The sequence below is a fragment of the Salvelinus namaycush genome, chromosome 40 (genome assembly GCF_016432855.1).
Source record: "Salvelinus namaycush isolate Seneca chromosome 40, SaNama_1.0, whole genome shotgun sequence".
Taxonomy (NCBI): domain Eukaryota; kingdom Metazoa; phylum Chordata; class Actinopteri; order Salmoniformes; family Salmonidae; genus Salvelinus; species Salvelinus namaycush.
The window spans coordinates 17,307,794-17,320,132 of NC_052346.1; positions in this window are offsets into that span (position 1 = coordinate 17,307,794).

The following is a 12,339-nucleotide window of genomic DNA, read 5'->3' on the forward strand; positions in this document are numbered from 1 at the left end:
AAGGCATTCAAGGCCCAGACACGATGACACTGTTTACTAACCTTGCACATATTTTACATTCATATCTAGTTGTTGTGATTGGAGAGGCATGTTGAGCTATTTCCCTCTATTCATGCCAGGTTTCAGCTAGCGCTCCACCGCTTTTAATTGAAGACAAAGGCCTGGACCTTTTTTCTCTCTCGCTCTCTCTATCGCTCCCTCGCTCTTTCGTGTCTCGGCCTTCTCAAGGTTGAATCTCTGCATCTGTCGAGGATGAACGTTCCCCAACACCCCTCCCATACACAGCCGACATTTCTCTTCGCACCCACAATATCATAAAGACTTCTGTTTGTACTGGAGGAGATGCCAAACCAGAGAAGGTCTCTATCGATTGATCTGCTAGCAGCCTTGGACAGTGCATTCTGTATCCACTCATCGATCCAATACTCTCTTGAGTGATGTAGCGAGGATGTGGAAAGAGAGAGGGAGAGAGGGGGCCAAGAGAGGGGGGAGAGACAGAGAGAGAGAGAGGGAATTGAAAGTGTCAGAATGAGAGGGGGGGCGAGTAAGAGAGGGGGAGAGAGAGAGAGGGAGAGAGGGGGAAGAGAGAGGGTGAGAGGGGTAAGAGAAAGAGAGAGAAAGAGGGTGAGAGAAAAGAGGGAGTGAGAGAGACTTTACAGAGCTCTGGAGGACTTAAGATGGTTCAGTCTAGAGACACAATGGCTGAATTCAACTGAGATCCAGTAGAGGTTATCCTAACATAAATCTAGTTAGTTACCATCTTAGACAATATATCAGGGCTCTATATCCATGGCTACGATGATGTAAAGATGTATCTATACTGTAGATTGTGTGGTTTAGGGGATAGATCAGCTATGACATTAGCAGATAGAATTGGAGACTGTCAAGTAACACAACCAGCATCATATTTAATCCCCCTTTTTATATATATTTAGATTTGTTTTATTATGCCCGTGTGTGTGTGTGTGTGTGTGTGTGTGTGTGTGTGTGTGTGTGTGTGTGTGTGTGTGTGTGTGTGTGTGTGTGTGTGTGTGTGTGTGTGTGTGTGTGTGTGTGTGTGTGTGGGGGGGGGGGGGGGGGGGGTGGTGTTGATGCTGATTGTTGTAGTTGTGGTGGTGATTGTTGTAGTTGTGGTGGTGATTGTTGTAGTTGTGGTGGTGATTGTTGTAGTTGTGGTGGTGATTGTTGTAGTTGTGGTGGTGATTGTTGTAGTTGTGGTGGTGATTGTTGTAGTTGTGGTGGTGATTGTTGTAGTTGTGGTGGTGAGGGGTCACAGGCTATTATCCAGACGGCAGTCACTGATACCTCTGATAATTCAGTTGTCTGTCTGGGCAGCAGGCAGCCAGAGCTGGGGAATAAGGAAGGAATAAAGGAGGGAGGAGAAGGAGGGGAGGAGGAGGGAGGGTCCCAAGGGTGGCTATAGCCCAGGGACAGCCACACAGCCACCGTACCTTGGCCGAGCATTCCTCCATTCCCAGTCACTCGATCCAAGATGAAAGTTCCTCCTCCTCCCGTTCTTGCGGGCGGCCAGCAGCAGAGACACTTACCAGCCATGATGGACAGGAGAGGATTAGGAGAACAATACAGCTGAATTAAAGGTTTTGACTTCGGGGACCATTGATACGGCCCACGCCCTCTAAGCAGAGACTTAAAGTTGCCATGGTGGATCACTGCGACACTAAACACAGGTGACTGTGATGCTGGAGTGGTTCAGAGCAGGAGGTTAAGGGCTGACCTGGGGCAGGGAACTCCACCAGATCTATGGTTAGACAGTGTAGTTATTTCGCTAGTTCACTTTAGTTTCATTTAGAAATATTACACACACTGCTTTATCAGTTAACTCCTGTTTATGATCCAAATAATTATTTCCATTATGGCCCTCTTAACCAAATCATCGACATCACCTTGTTAACAATGAACTCAAATCACATCTAGAAAAACTGAGGCTTTGCATCCCAAACGGGAGCTTATTCCCTATGTAGTGCACTACAGATGACCAGGGCCCATAGGCAATAGGGTGTCATTTGTGAGGTAAGCTAGGGTAAACACAGGTCCTGTTAGCATCAGCTAGGGTAAACACAGGTTCTGTTAGCATCAACTAGTGTAAACACAGGTCCTGTTAGCATCAACTAGGGTAAACACAGGTCCTGTTAGCATCAACTAGGGTAAACACAGGTCCTGTTAGCATCAGCTAGGGTAAACACAGGTCCTGTTAGCATCAACTAGTGTAAACACAGGTCCTGTTAGCATCAACTAGGGTAAACACAGGTCCTGTTAGCATCAACTAGCGTAAACACAGGTCTTGTTAGCATCAGCTAGGGTAAACACAGGTCCTGTTAGCATCAGCTAGGGTAAACACAGGTCCTGTTAGCATCAACTAGGGCAAACACAGGTCCTGTTAGCATCAACTAGGATAAACACAGGTCCTGTTAGCATCAACTAAGGTAAACACAGGTCTTGTTAGCATCAACTAGGGTAAACACAGGTCCTGTTAGCATCAACTAGGGTAAACACAGGTCCTGTTAGCATCAACTAGGGTAAACACAGGTCCTGTTAGCATCAGCTAGGGTAAACACAGGTTCTGTTAGCATCAACTAGTGTAAACACAGGTCCTGTTAGCATCAACTAGGGTAAACACAGGTCCTGTTAGCATCAACTAGGGTAAACACAGGTCCTGTTAGCATCAGCTAGGGTAAACACAGGTCCTGTTAGCATCAACTAGTGTAAACACAGGTCCTGTTAGCATCAACTAGGGTAAACACAGGTCCTGTTAGCATCAACTAGCGTAAACACAGGTCTTGTTAGCATCAGCTAGGGTAAACACAGGTCCTGTTAGCATCAGCTAGGGTAAACACAGGTCTTGTTAGCATCAACTAGGGTAAACACAGGTCTTGTTAGCATCAACTAGGGTAAACACAGGTCCTGTTAGCATCAGCTAGGGTAAACACAGGTCCTGTTAGCATCAACTAGGGTAAACACAGGTCTTGTTAGCATCAACTAGGGTAAACACAGGTCCTGTTAGCATCAACTAGTGTAAACACAGGTCCTGTTAGCATCAACTAGGGTAAACACAGGTCCTGTTAGCATCAACTAGGGTTAACACAGGTCCTGTTAGCACCAACTAGGATAAACACAGGTGTTGTTAGCATCAACTAGGTAAATACAGGTCCTGTTAGCATCAACTACATGTTGAGTCCCAGTTTGGTTTCTCTGCATACTAGTTACAGTATTAGTTTCTCGACATGCTAGTTACAGAGAGGACGGTGGAAGATAAAGGAGAGAGAGGTGGAAGATAAAGGAGCGAGAGAGACAGAGAGGACGGAGAGAGAGGTGGAAGATAAAGGAGAGAGAGAGACAGAGAGAGAGGTGGAAGATAAAGGAGAGAGAGAGAGGACATAGAGAGAGGTGGAAGATAAAGGAGAGAGAGAGACAGAGAGAGAGGTGGAAGATAAAGGAGAGAGAGAGACAGAGAGGACAGAGAGAGAGCTGGAAGATAAAGGAGAGAGAGGACAGAGAGAGAGGTGGAAGATAAAGGAGAGAGAGGACATAGAGAGAGAAGTGGAAGATAAAGGAGAAAGAGACAGACAGAGAGGTGGAAGATAAAGGAGAGAGAGGACATAGAAAGAGAGGTGGAAGATAAAGGAGAGAGAGGACAGAGAGAGAGGTTGAAGATAAAGGAGAGAGAGAGACAGAGAGAGAGGTGGAAGATAAAGGAGAGAGAGAGACAGAGAGGACAGAGAGAGAGGTGGAAGATAAAGGAGAGAGAGGACATAGAGAGAGGTGGAAGATAAAGGAGAGAGAGGACATAGAGAGCGATACAGTGAGAAGCAGGGTGTGTGAGTGAGAGAGAGAAAAACACTGAGTGGCGTATAGAGTATATTGTTGAGCAACAGGAGCTAAGAGGGTCAGTTTCCTGCAGGGCGGCTGTGTGTCTCAGTGCTGACCTGCTGGGCTGCTGGGAGGGAGAACAGCTTTATCTAGTCCCATCGGCAGCACGGTGAATATGAGCCTGTTGAAGTTTGGCCTTGTAAATAGTGTCGGCGGTTTGGTGCCACGCCGATCCCCGCGCAGATCCCCACCAGCTTGAACACGATCCCCCGCCCAGCCCGGGCCCACGGGATTGACTTACAGCTGATTGACAGGCCTTGGCCCCGGTCCCAGGGCCACAGCAGGAACTCTGGGATACCTGGACAGGTGAGGCCAATCACCATCAAATGTCATGCAAGTCAGGCAGGTAAACCTCAGATTAAACAACCCACCTGAAACAACACAATGTTTTATATGAAATTTATTACACAAATAAATACTGTAGTTGAAGAGTGACTAAATCAACAAATCCAAGTGAATTAAACTGCGATATAACCAAACATAAAAATATCAGCTAAACATTGGTGAGGAGGTCTTTGTCCTTTATAAGTATTAGAATTGATAACCACACTAAATAAAGTCTAGGAGTATAAAACCCCTTTCTTCACTCTCTCTTTACAACCTGGCCTCTAGCTCATTAGATGGAGTGGGCTGTAGTTAGCCTAGCCACCCCCGACGTCCTGATAAGGTGAGTTTATCTGAGCCGTCGATCAGGCAATTAGTCGTGGTGGAACAACAGATCCCAGTAAAGCCAAGCGGCGGTCCTACCATCGAACAATAACACCGTCAACTGGGAGCGCTTGATTAGAAGGCTGTATGGGTACTTAACGTACATACACATAGGTCTTATTTATCACTAATTAGGAAGTGGCCCTGATCAAAGTTAATGTAATGACCACTCCTTTGTGTTGATGTATTGATGTAGGACCTAGGCCTACTGCAGGTCCAAGTAGTCCCTAAGTCCTCTTTGTTGGTTGGTCCAACCTTTTGTTGGACCTTTTGTTCAGGAAAAGAATGGATGCATGGCCTCCAGTACCTTTTAGGTCTTAATCACAGGAGGCTGTTGAGGGGAGGACGGCTGATAATAATGTCTGGAATGGAGTAAACGGAATGGCATTAAGTTATTTGATACCATTCCACTGATTCCACTCCAGTCATTACCACGAGCCCGTCCTCCCCAGTTAAGGTGTCACCAACCTCCTGTGGTCCTAATTTATATCTAGAAGGTAAATGTACTAAATTAACTTTCTTTAATCTTCTTAGGAAGTCACATTGGAGTAGAAAAATACAAAATAGCACAGTAGAACAAAACAAGACTAACAGAAGCAGAATAAATGATTTTATTCATAGCGTTGTGTGGAATGTGACTCTTCTGGCTGTCTGTGTTAGTCAGGAAGTCACAGGGGAGTACCGGAGGGCTTTATGTTTTATCACTAACACACATTAGTGTCAGGCTGTGTGTTAGTAGCATTGTGATGAGAGGAAAGTGAGGTGTTGTTTTATCACCAGCGTACACACACATTAGTGTCAGGCTGTGTGTTAGTAGCATTGTGATGAGAGGAAAGTGAGGTGTTGTTTTATCACCAGCGTACACACACATTAGTGTCAGGCTGTGTGTTAGTAGCATTGTGATGAGAGGAAAGTGAGGTGTTGTTTTATCACCAGCGTACACACACATTAGTGTCAGGCTGTGTGTTAGTAGCATTGTGATGAGAGGAAAGTGAGACGTTGTTTTATTGCACCGCTTTAGGAGTGTCTTAAAACCCCCAAGAGGAAGTCAGGAGGGAGACTTTTTCTCGACAGCTTGGAAAATAAACAGTTATCATCAGATTCAAAACAAAGATATTTCTCTTTTTCTCAGATCCAGTGTTGTGTGTAGAGAGAGAGAGAGAAGCCGAGGGCTGGGAGTTTACCCAGTCAGAGTCACTGCACTATGAAGATACCAATTGTAGAGTAGCACATCAGTCTTGACGTTGGGTGATCTATACGTTTCCATATCTGTACTGTCTCCAACTCCCTGCCCTGTTTCAATACTTTAGGTGACATCCTGTGTTGTGGTTCTCCTTAGGTACATTTCATGGGTTCCTCACTCAAGAGGGGATAGTGTTACATCACAGCACATGGGAACTGTTACAGTGCTTTCTCTCTACCCACGGTTCATCTGAATAGTATGAAACGGATCCCTCTGCTCGTCTCTTTTCCTTCAGGAAGAAAGAAAGGATAAAAGAAAGACAGGTTAGCGTACACTCTCACTTTTTATTTTCAACTACAAAAGAGCCGTGTCATCTCTGGGCTTGGAGGCCCCACAGAGTTGAGTTGAGGTGAGACAGCCTCACTCTATCTCGCTCTCTACTCTTCCCTCCCTCCATCTCATCTAGCCCTTCTATTCACCATCCACAGGAGCCAGTTTTAAGCTCTCGACCTATCCACTCTATCATCTTCCCTCTGATCCATATTCTCCTGCAGTCAGATGACATTATGCAGCCAGGGCCCTCGGTCCCTCTCTCCCTTTCTCCCTCTCTCCTACCCCTCTCCCCTGTCCTCTCTCCTCTCCCCTGTTCCCCTGCCACAGTCAGGCAGACTCAGGCAGATCCACCCTGCTGTGAGCATCCCATTACACAGACTCTCCTGGCTCTTACTGCCTGTCAAACTAAAAGCTGGGGCTGCTCTCCTCCGAGGTTAAAAGGTACAAAATGATCCGGAGCCAGAGGGGAGCCGATTGTTCAGGGGCTGATTGCTGATCTATCAATTGCGGAGAGAAGAGAAGACGGTCCCTATGATAATGATGCTCGTTTAGCCTGCGATGAAGAGTACATGAGTTGCTCTCTAGTTTGGAGGAGTTTTTATAGCTGTAAAGAGCGAGTCTGTGTGAATCAGGTCTTGTCTTGTCTTGGCTGACTTGTCTGTGAGTCTTCTGTCTGTCTGTCTGTCTGTCTGTCTGTCTGGCTGTCTGGCTGGCTGGCTGGCTGGCTGTCTGTGAGGGACAGATTGATCGGAAGGCAATCTTAGGGAAAGAGACATTGGGGTGAAATGAAAGAATACCATATATGTCATTTATTTGATCCTTTGAATCCACCTGGAGACGATGAGGATTCCCTGGACACAGCTGTGTACCCTAGCCAAGTAGTAGCCAGATGGACAGAGGTAATAGACGCCCTTTGAAGGTCTGAATCCTACCACACAGACTGGCTCTCAGTCTGGTCACAACAGACTTTTAAGGTGACATTCTGACGGTGTCAAAACGTTGTCTAACAGACTATCACTACAAATCAGTCTTCTTCATCAGGCCACTTTGTTATAGTTTCCAGAATGTTCTGGATGTTCTCTATACGACCATTCTGAGCTCTACGATAAAAGCAGATGAAACAACTCAGAGAATATTCTACCAATTTTCACAAACTCTGGGTATGCTCAGATCTGACGCCCTCCACCTTCAAATATCCAGAATGTGTTGGTTGTTGAACTGTGACGGAAGTGACTGTATCCCACACTAAGAGGAACATTGTCTCCTCCACCCCAGTGAAGGAAGGAAGGCTCCTGTGGAAATTGTTTCACAGCCTGGCAGCTTCCAGTATCCCCCAGATGGATGGGAGCCAAGCCCAGGGAGAGGCACAGAATCTGGGCTGCAGCAGCGGAAGCAAAGCGGTGCTGAGTGGAGGAGTTGGGATCTCATTGGTGCACGAAAGACAGACAGACAGAGAGTAACTAAGCTGTGTTCATTAACTTCATCTCTCTGTGCAGCATGCTGCAGATACACCCCTTATTCATCTGCTCAACATGTGCTGGAGTTGTGTGTGTGTGCGTGTGCGTGTGTGTGCGCATATGTGTGTGTGTGTGTGTGTGTGTGTGTGTGTGTGTGTGTGTGTGTGTGTGTGTGTGTGTGTGTGTGTGTGTGTGTGTGTGTGTGTGTGTGTGTGTGTGTGTGTGTGTGTGTGTACAGAGAGAGACATAAGCACTTCAGATATTTTGTTTTTCTCCGTGTTCTAGTATACTTGCAGAATGTGTGTGTATGCGTGGAAGAGAGTGTGTGTACTTGTAAATGTATGTGTGTGCCTGTGTGTTTTTAATGTCGCTCGAGTCAATGCAAAAACAAAGGTCACAACTTCGGAGAAAATGTCACTTAATTCCCTTCTCTGCACTTAGTGTGGCTGGAGGGCCGTTGGAGGCCATGAGGGGCCACTGGGCCAGGCCTTGGTAGACTGTGGGGCAGAATAATATGTCCATAATGCGTCCCTGTGGCTCCAGCATGCACTTCTCCTGGCAGCTGAGAGCCAGGCAGACCAGCACAGTGGGGGCCTATTGTCCCTGGCTCTGTGTTAGAGGCTAGGCAGGGATGCAGGGGGCCCCGCTAAATTGATACAGGAGAATAGGACTGTAGCGATCGAGAGGTTGGAGTTTCAGCCACTTTCCTCAGGGAGGTCAAAAATACACTCAAATGCTCCCTCCCGAAGCCTCCTTCCCTACCTCCTTTCATGCAATATGCTTTTTTCAATGTCTGTTATGGTGGATTCCGTGCAGTGTTTTTGTTATGTTTTCGCATCCCGGCCAATTGAACGTTACAGAACACACACCACTTACAGCGGCTGGGAAGTGAATAACACATCTATTCAAGAAAGCACAGTTATCGTTCAGTAAGGGTGCCTGTCACAGCATTTGAATGATATTTATATGGTGCCAGTAAGGACGGCATAAAGGATGCAGTAGTTAATGTAAATGCTCTGACACATCATTACAAGGTAATATTTTGATCCAAAACAGATCGGGTGTTGCATGTAGACTATGTATTCATTCTGTATATTCTTAAACCAACTCTGTTATTGCCATTGTCCATACATGTATAGATGAGTTGTCTATCACCACACAGTATGGTTCTGAGGCTGGATAGTATTTAACCTGCTGGAAAATGACCTGATGCCCCTGCAGCCTGTCTCTCTCTGTGGCCCCCTGTGGCCCTGGCAGTGGCTGATCAGATGATTATTTCTGCCTGAGATAAGTGGTTGAAATGGAGCCTGGGCGGTTCAGGTAATCAAGGCTTGGGTTGGAGAATAAAGTCTTGGGGCCGGGGCCCTGCTAGAGCCACGCCATGCCACCCCAGCTAGCATTACCTGTCCCCTTTCAAGCCCCATAATGAGATCACAGTAACCCTAAACGGGCGGGGAGAGAGGAGAAATCTGTCTGTCTGTCAAGTTCATTGTGTCAAGTTTTACAAACAGGGCCATATCCAGTTCCTTCCCTGCTGTAATACGACGCTGCAGAGAGAGAGGGCTCCACCTATCAAAGAGGCCTGCCGGCTTGGTCTGACCCCCTTGGCCCTGGACAAGCTCTCTGACTTGTGCTGTCTGTTAACCTGTTGAGAAAACGGATGAATGATGAAATAGATGAGTAGAACAGTTTACATGACCTTACCTTATTGTGATGTCACCTCTAACAGTTTACATGGCCTTACCTTATTGTGATGTCACCTCTAACAGTTTACATGACCTTACCTTATTGTGATGTCACCTCTGTAACAGTTTACATGACCTTACCTTATTGTGATGTCACCTCTGTAACAGTTCACATGACCTTACCTTATTGTGATGTCACCTCTGTAACAGTTTGCATGACCTTGCCTTATTGTGATGTCAACTCTGTAACAGTTTACATGACCTTACCTTATTGTGATGTCACCTCTGTAACAGTTTACATGACCTTACCTTATTGTGATGTCAACTCTGTAACAGTTTACATGATCTTACCTTATTGTGATGTCACCTCTAACAGTTTACATGACCTTACCTTATTGTGATGTCACTGCAAGGGAAGAAGTTGTGCGATTGTCTTGAGTAAGAGTGCCTGAAGAGGTAAAAAGAGCACGTGTGTGTGTATGTGTGTGTGTGCGTGCGCGCATATGGTGACAGGTCTCACACCGTTGGTGGTGAGACGGGGAAACCTTCCTTTCCTCTGTGTTAATTACTGTTTAGAGTCGCTCTGTTCTCTCTTCTCCCCTCATGTTTATACAACCTGTTCTTCTTGCTCCCTTCATTCCCCCTCACTTCTTCTCCTCCTCCTCTCTCTCCTTCCTTCTTTGTCTCCTCTTGCTGGTAGGAAATCAGCAAGGCTTGCTCCCCTCTGCCAGCACTGTCTAATCCGTTCCCCAAAGCACCTTAGCAACGCTGGGAATCTGGAGGTGCTAAAAAAACACCCATGTACTTCTCATTGGGCTTCCATTGGCAGCAATGGAGGAACCACTAATACATCTTCAAATGGTTTTGAAGGCATTTCTCAACACTCTGCTGTTGTGTGATAACTCCCCACAGCTACAGGGATGGGTAGTCTTGTTGTGTATGTCCCATTGAATCTCTCACCATACACTCACCTTGGATTTGGCTTGCTGGCTATAGTGTTGTTTTGCTTACTAGAATGTGGATCAATTGTGACAATTCCAGTGTCAATGTGTATTTTATTGACCTTTATTTCAACAGGGAACTCATATTGAGACTAAAGTCTCTTTTGCAAATAAGCCCTGCACAATACAAAAATGAACACATCAATAGGCAACTATACAGTAGATACATAAATATACACAATAAACACATTAAATACACATTAAGATACAAAACACAGTCATTTAAAACAAACACATTCAGTATTATAAAAATCCTCTGTCAGCTGTCTGAATTTCCCTAGCAACATCAAAGCATCCAATCAAAATGTCTTTTGGAGATGAATCCAAACATACAGTGCAAGGAAGTTAAAGGCTGACTTACCTAACTCTCTACACACCAAAAGAGTCTCCAGAGTAAACCAACCCTGTGAACGGCTTTGATAACGTGTCATTTTAAATCTTAACAGTGAAGTTAGGTAAGTTGGAAACTTGTGGAGCAGGGCTTTGTAAACAAAATGATCCTAATGATGTGATAGGTGACTTTAAAGAGGTCCAGACAGCCTTTTGCTGTGTTGTGTACATTCTCTGCATATGCTGATACACTGGATGGCTATTCCCCAACAAACCCACACACACATGCACACATGTGCACGCACGCACACACACACACACACACACACACACACACACACACACACACACACACACACACACACACACACACACACACACACACACACACACACACACACACACACACACACACACACACACACACACACACACACGATGATTAAATATACGCAATCAAATGAAATAACATGCAGGCAAAGAATGAATACATTTATTTAATTTAGTTATTCAGTTAAATGTATTAGTTTGCATTTGGATAAAAACTATATTGAATAAGACAATTATAACAGATTCCTTTACTCTCTATTATATGGGCTTATAAAACATGAGTTTAGGGCATTTAAAACATTGTCCCACTCACAACAGTGTAAAGTTACTGTAGCTGCTGACTGCAGTAACATGATCACACATCTTCCATAATAGCAACATTTCAAGATCAGTCATTTGTTTAGTTCTGAAAAGAGGAGTGGGTACAAACTCACACATCGTATATTACATTCATTTGTGATTTCCTTTTTAGCCACGATTTGCGCTAAAATATATTGTTCTATAGTTATGTCCGTACAAGAAGAAATCCAGAATGAATAGTAAAATCCCATTGGATCCTCTCCAAGTCAAAAATGAGCTAGATGGAAGAGGAAGAGGATGTAAAACAGTATCGGGGTACTGCCTGGGCTGACTAAGCCTATGTGTGTGTTGTTTATACAGCGAGGAGTCAGATTATAAAGCTATAATGAGAAAACGTAAATACCTCCTGACTGTTCCCACCAACATGTTTAATCCCGGATGGATCCATGGTGTAGCGGTGCCAGTAAAGATTCACTCTGCGCTGTGCGGACAGTGTAATAATAACTATGAAAGTGGATCAAGGAGGTGGGTGTTTGTGAAAATCTTTAGCCAGGGTATCACTAACAAGCATGGCTCTCTGGTTAGGCAAATCCCCTCCCTGAGATTTGCATATTGCCTCAGTCTCGACACACAAACACCAACACACGGTAGGCACATACATAAACATATGTAAGGGTACACACAGGCTAATACAAACACTTACAGGCTCACACACAGGCAAATACACTCGCAGGTTCACACACACACAGGCAAATACACTCACAGGTTCACACACACAGGCAAATACACTCACAGGTTCACAAACACAGGCAAATACACTCACAGGTTCACACAGACAGGCAAATACACTCACAGGTTCGCACAGACAGGCAAATACACTCACAGGTTCACACACACAGACAAATACACTCACAGGTTCACACACACATGCAAATACACTCACAGGTTCACACACACAGGCAAATACACTCACAGGTTCGCACACACAGGCAAATACACTCACAGGTTCACACACACAGGCAAATACACTCACAGGTTCACACACACAGGCAAATACACTCACAGGTTCACACACACAGGCAAATACACTCACAGGTTCACACACACAGGCAAATACACTCACA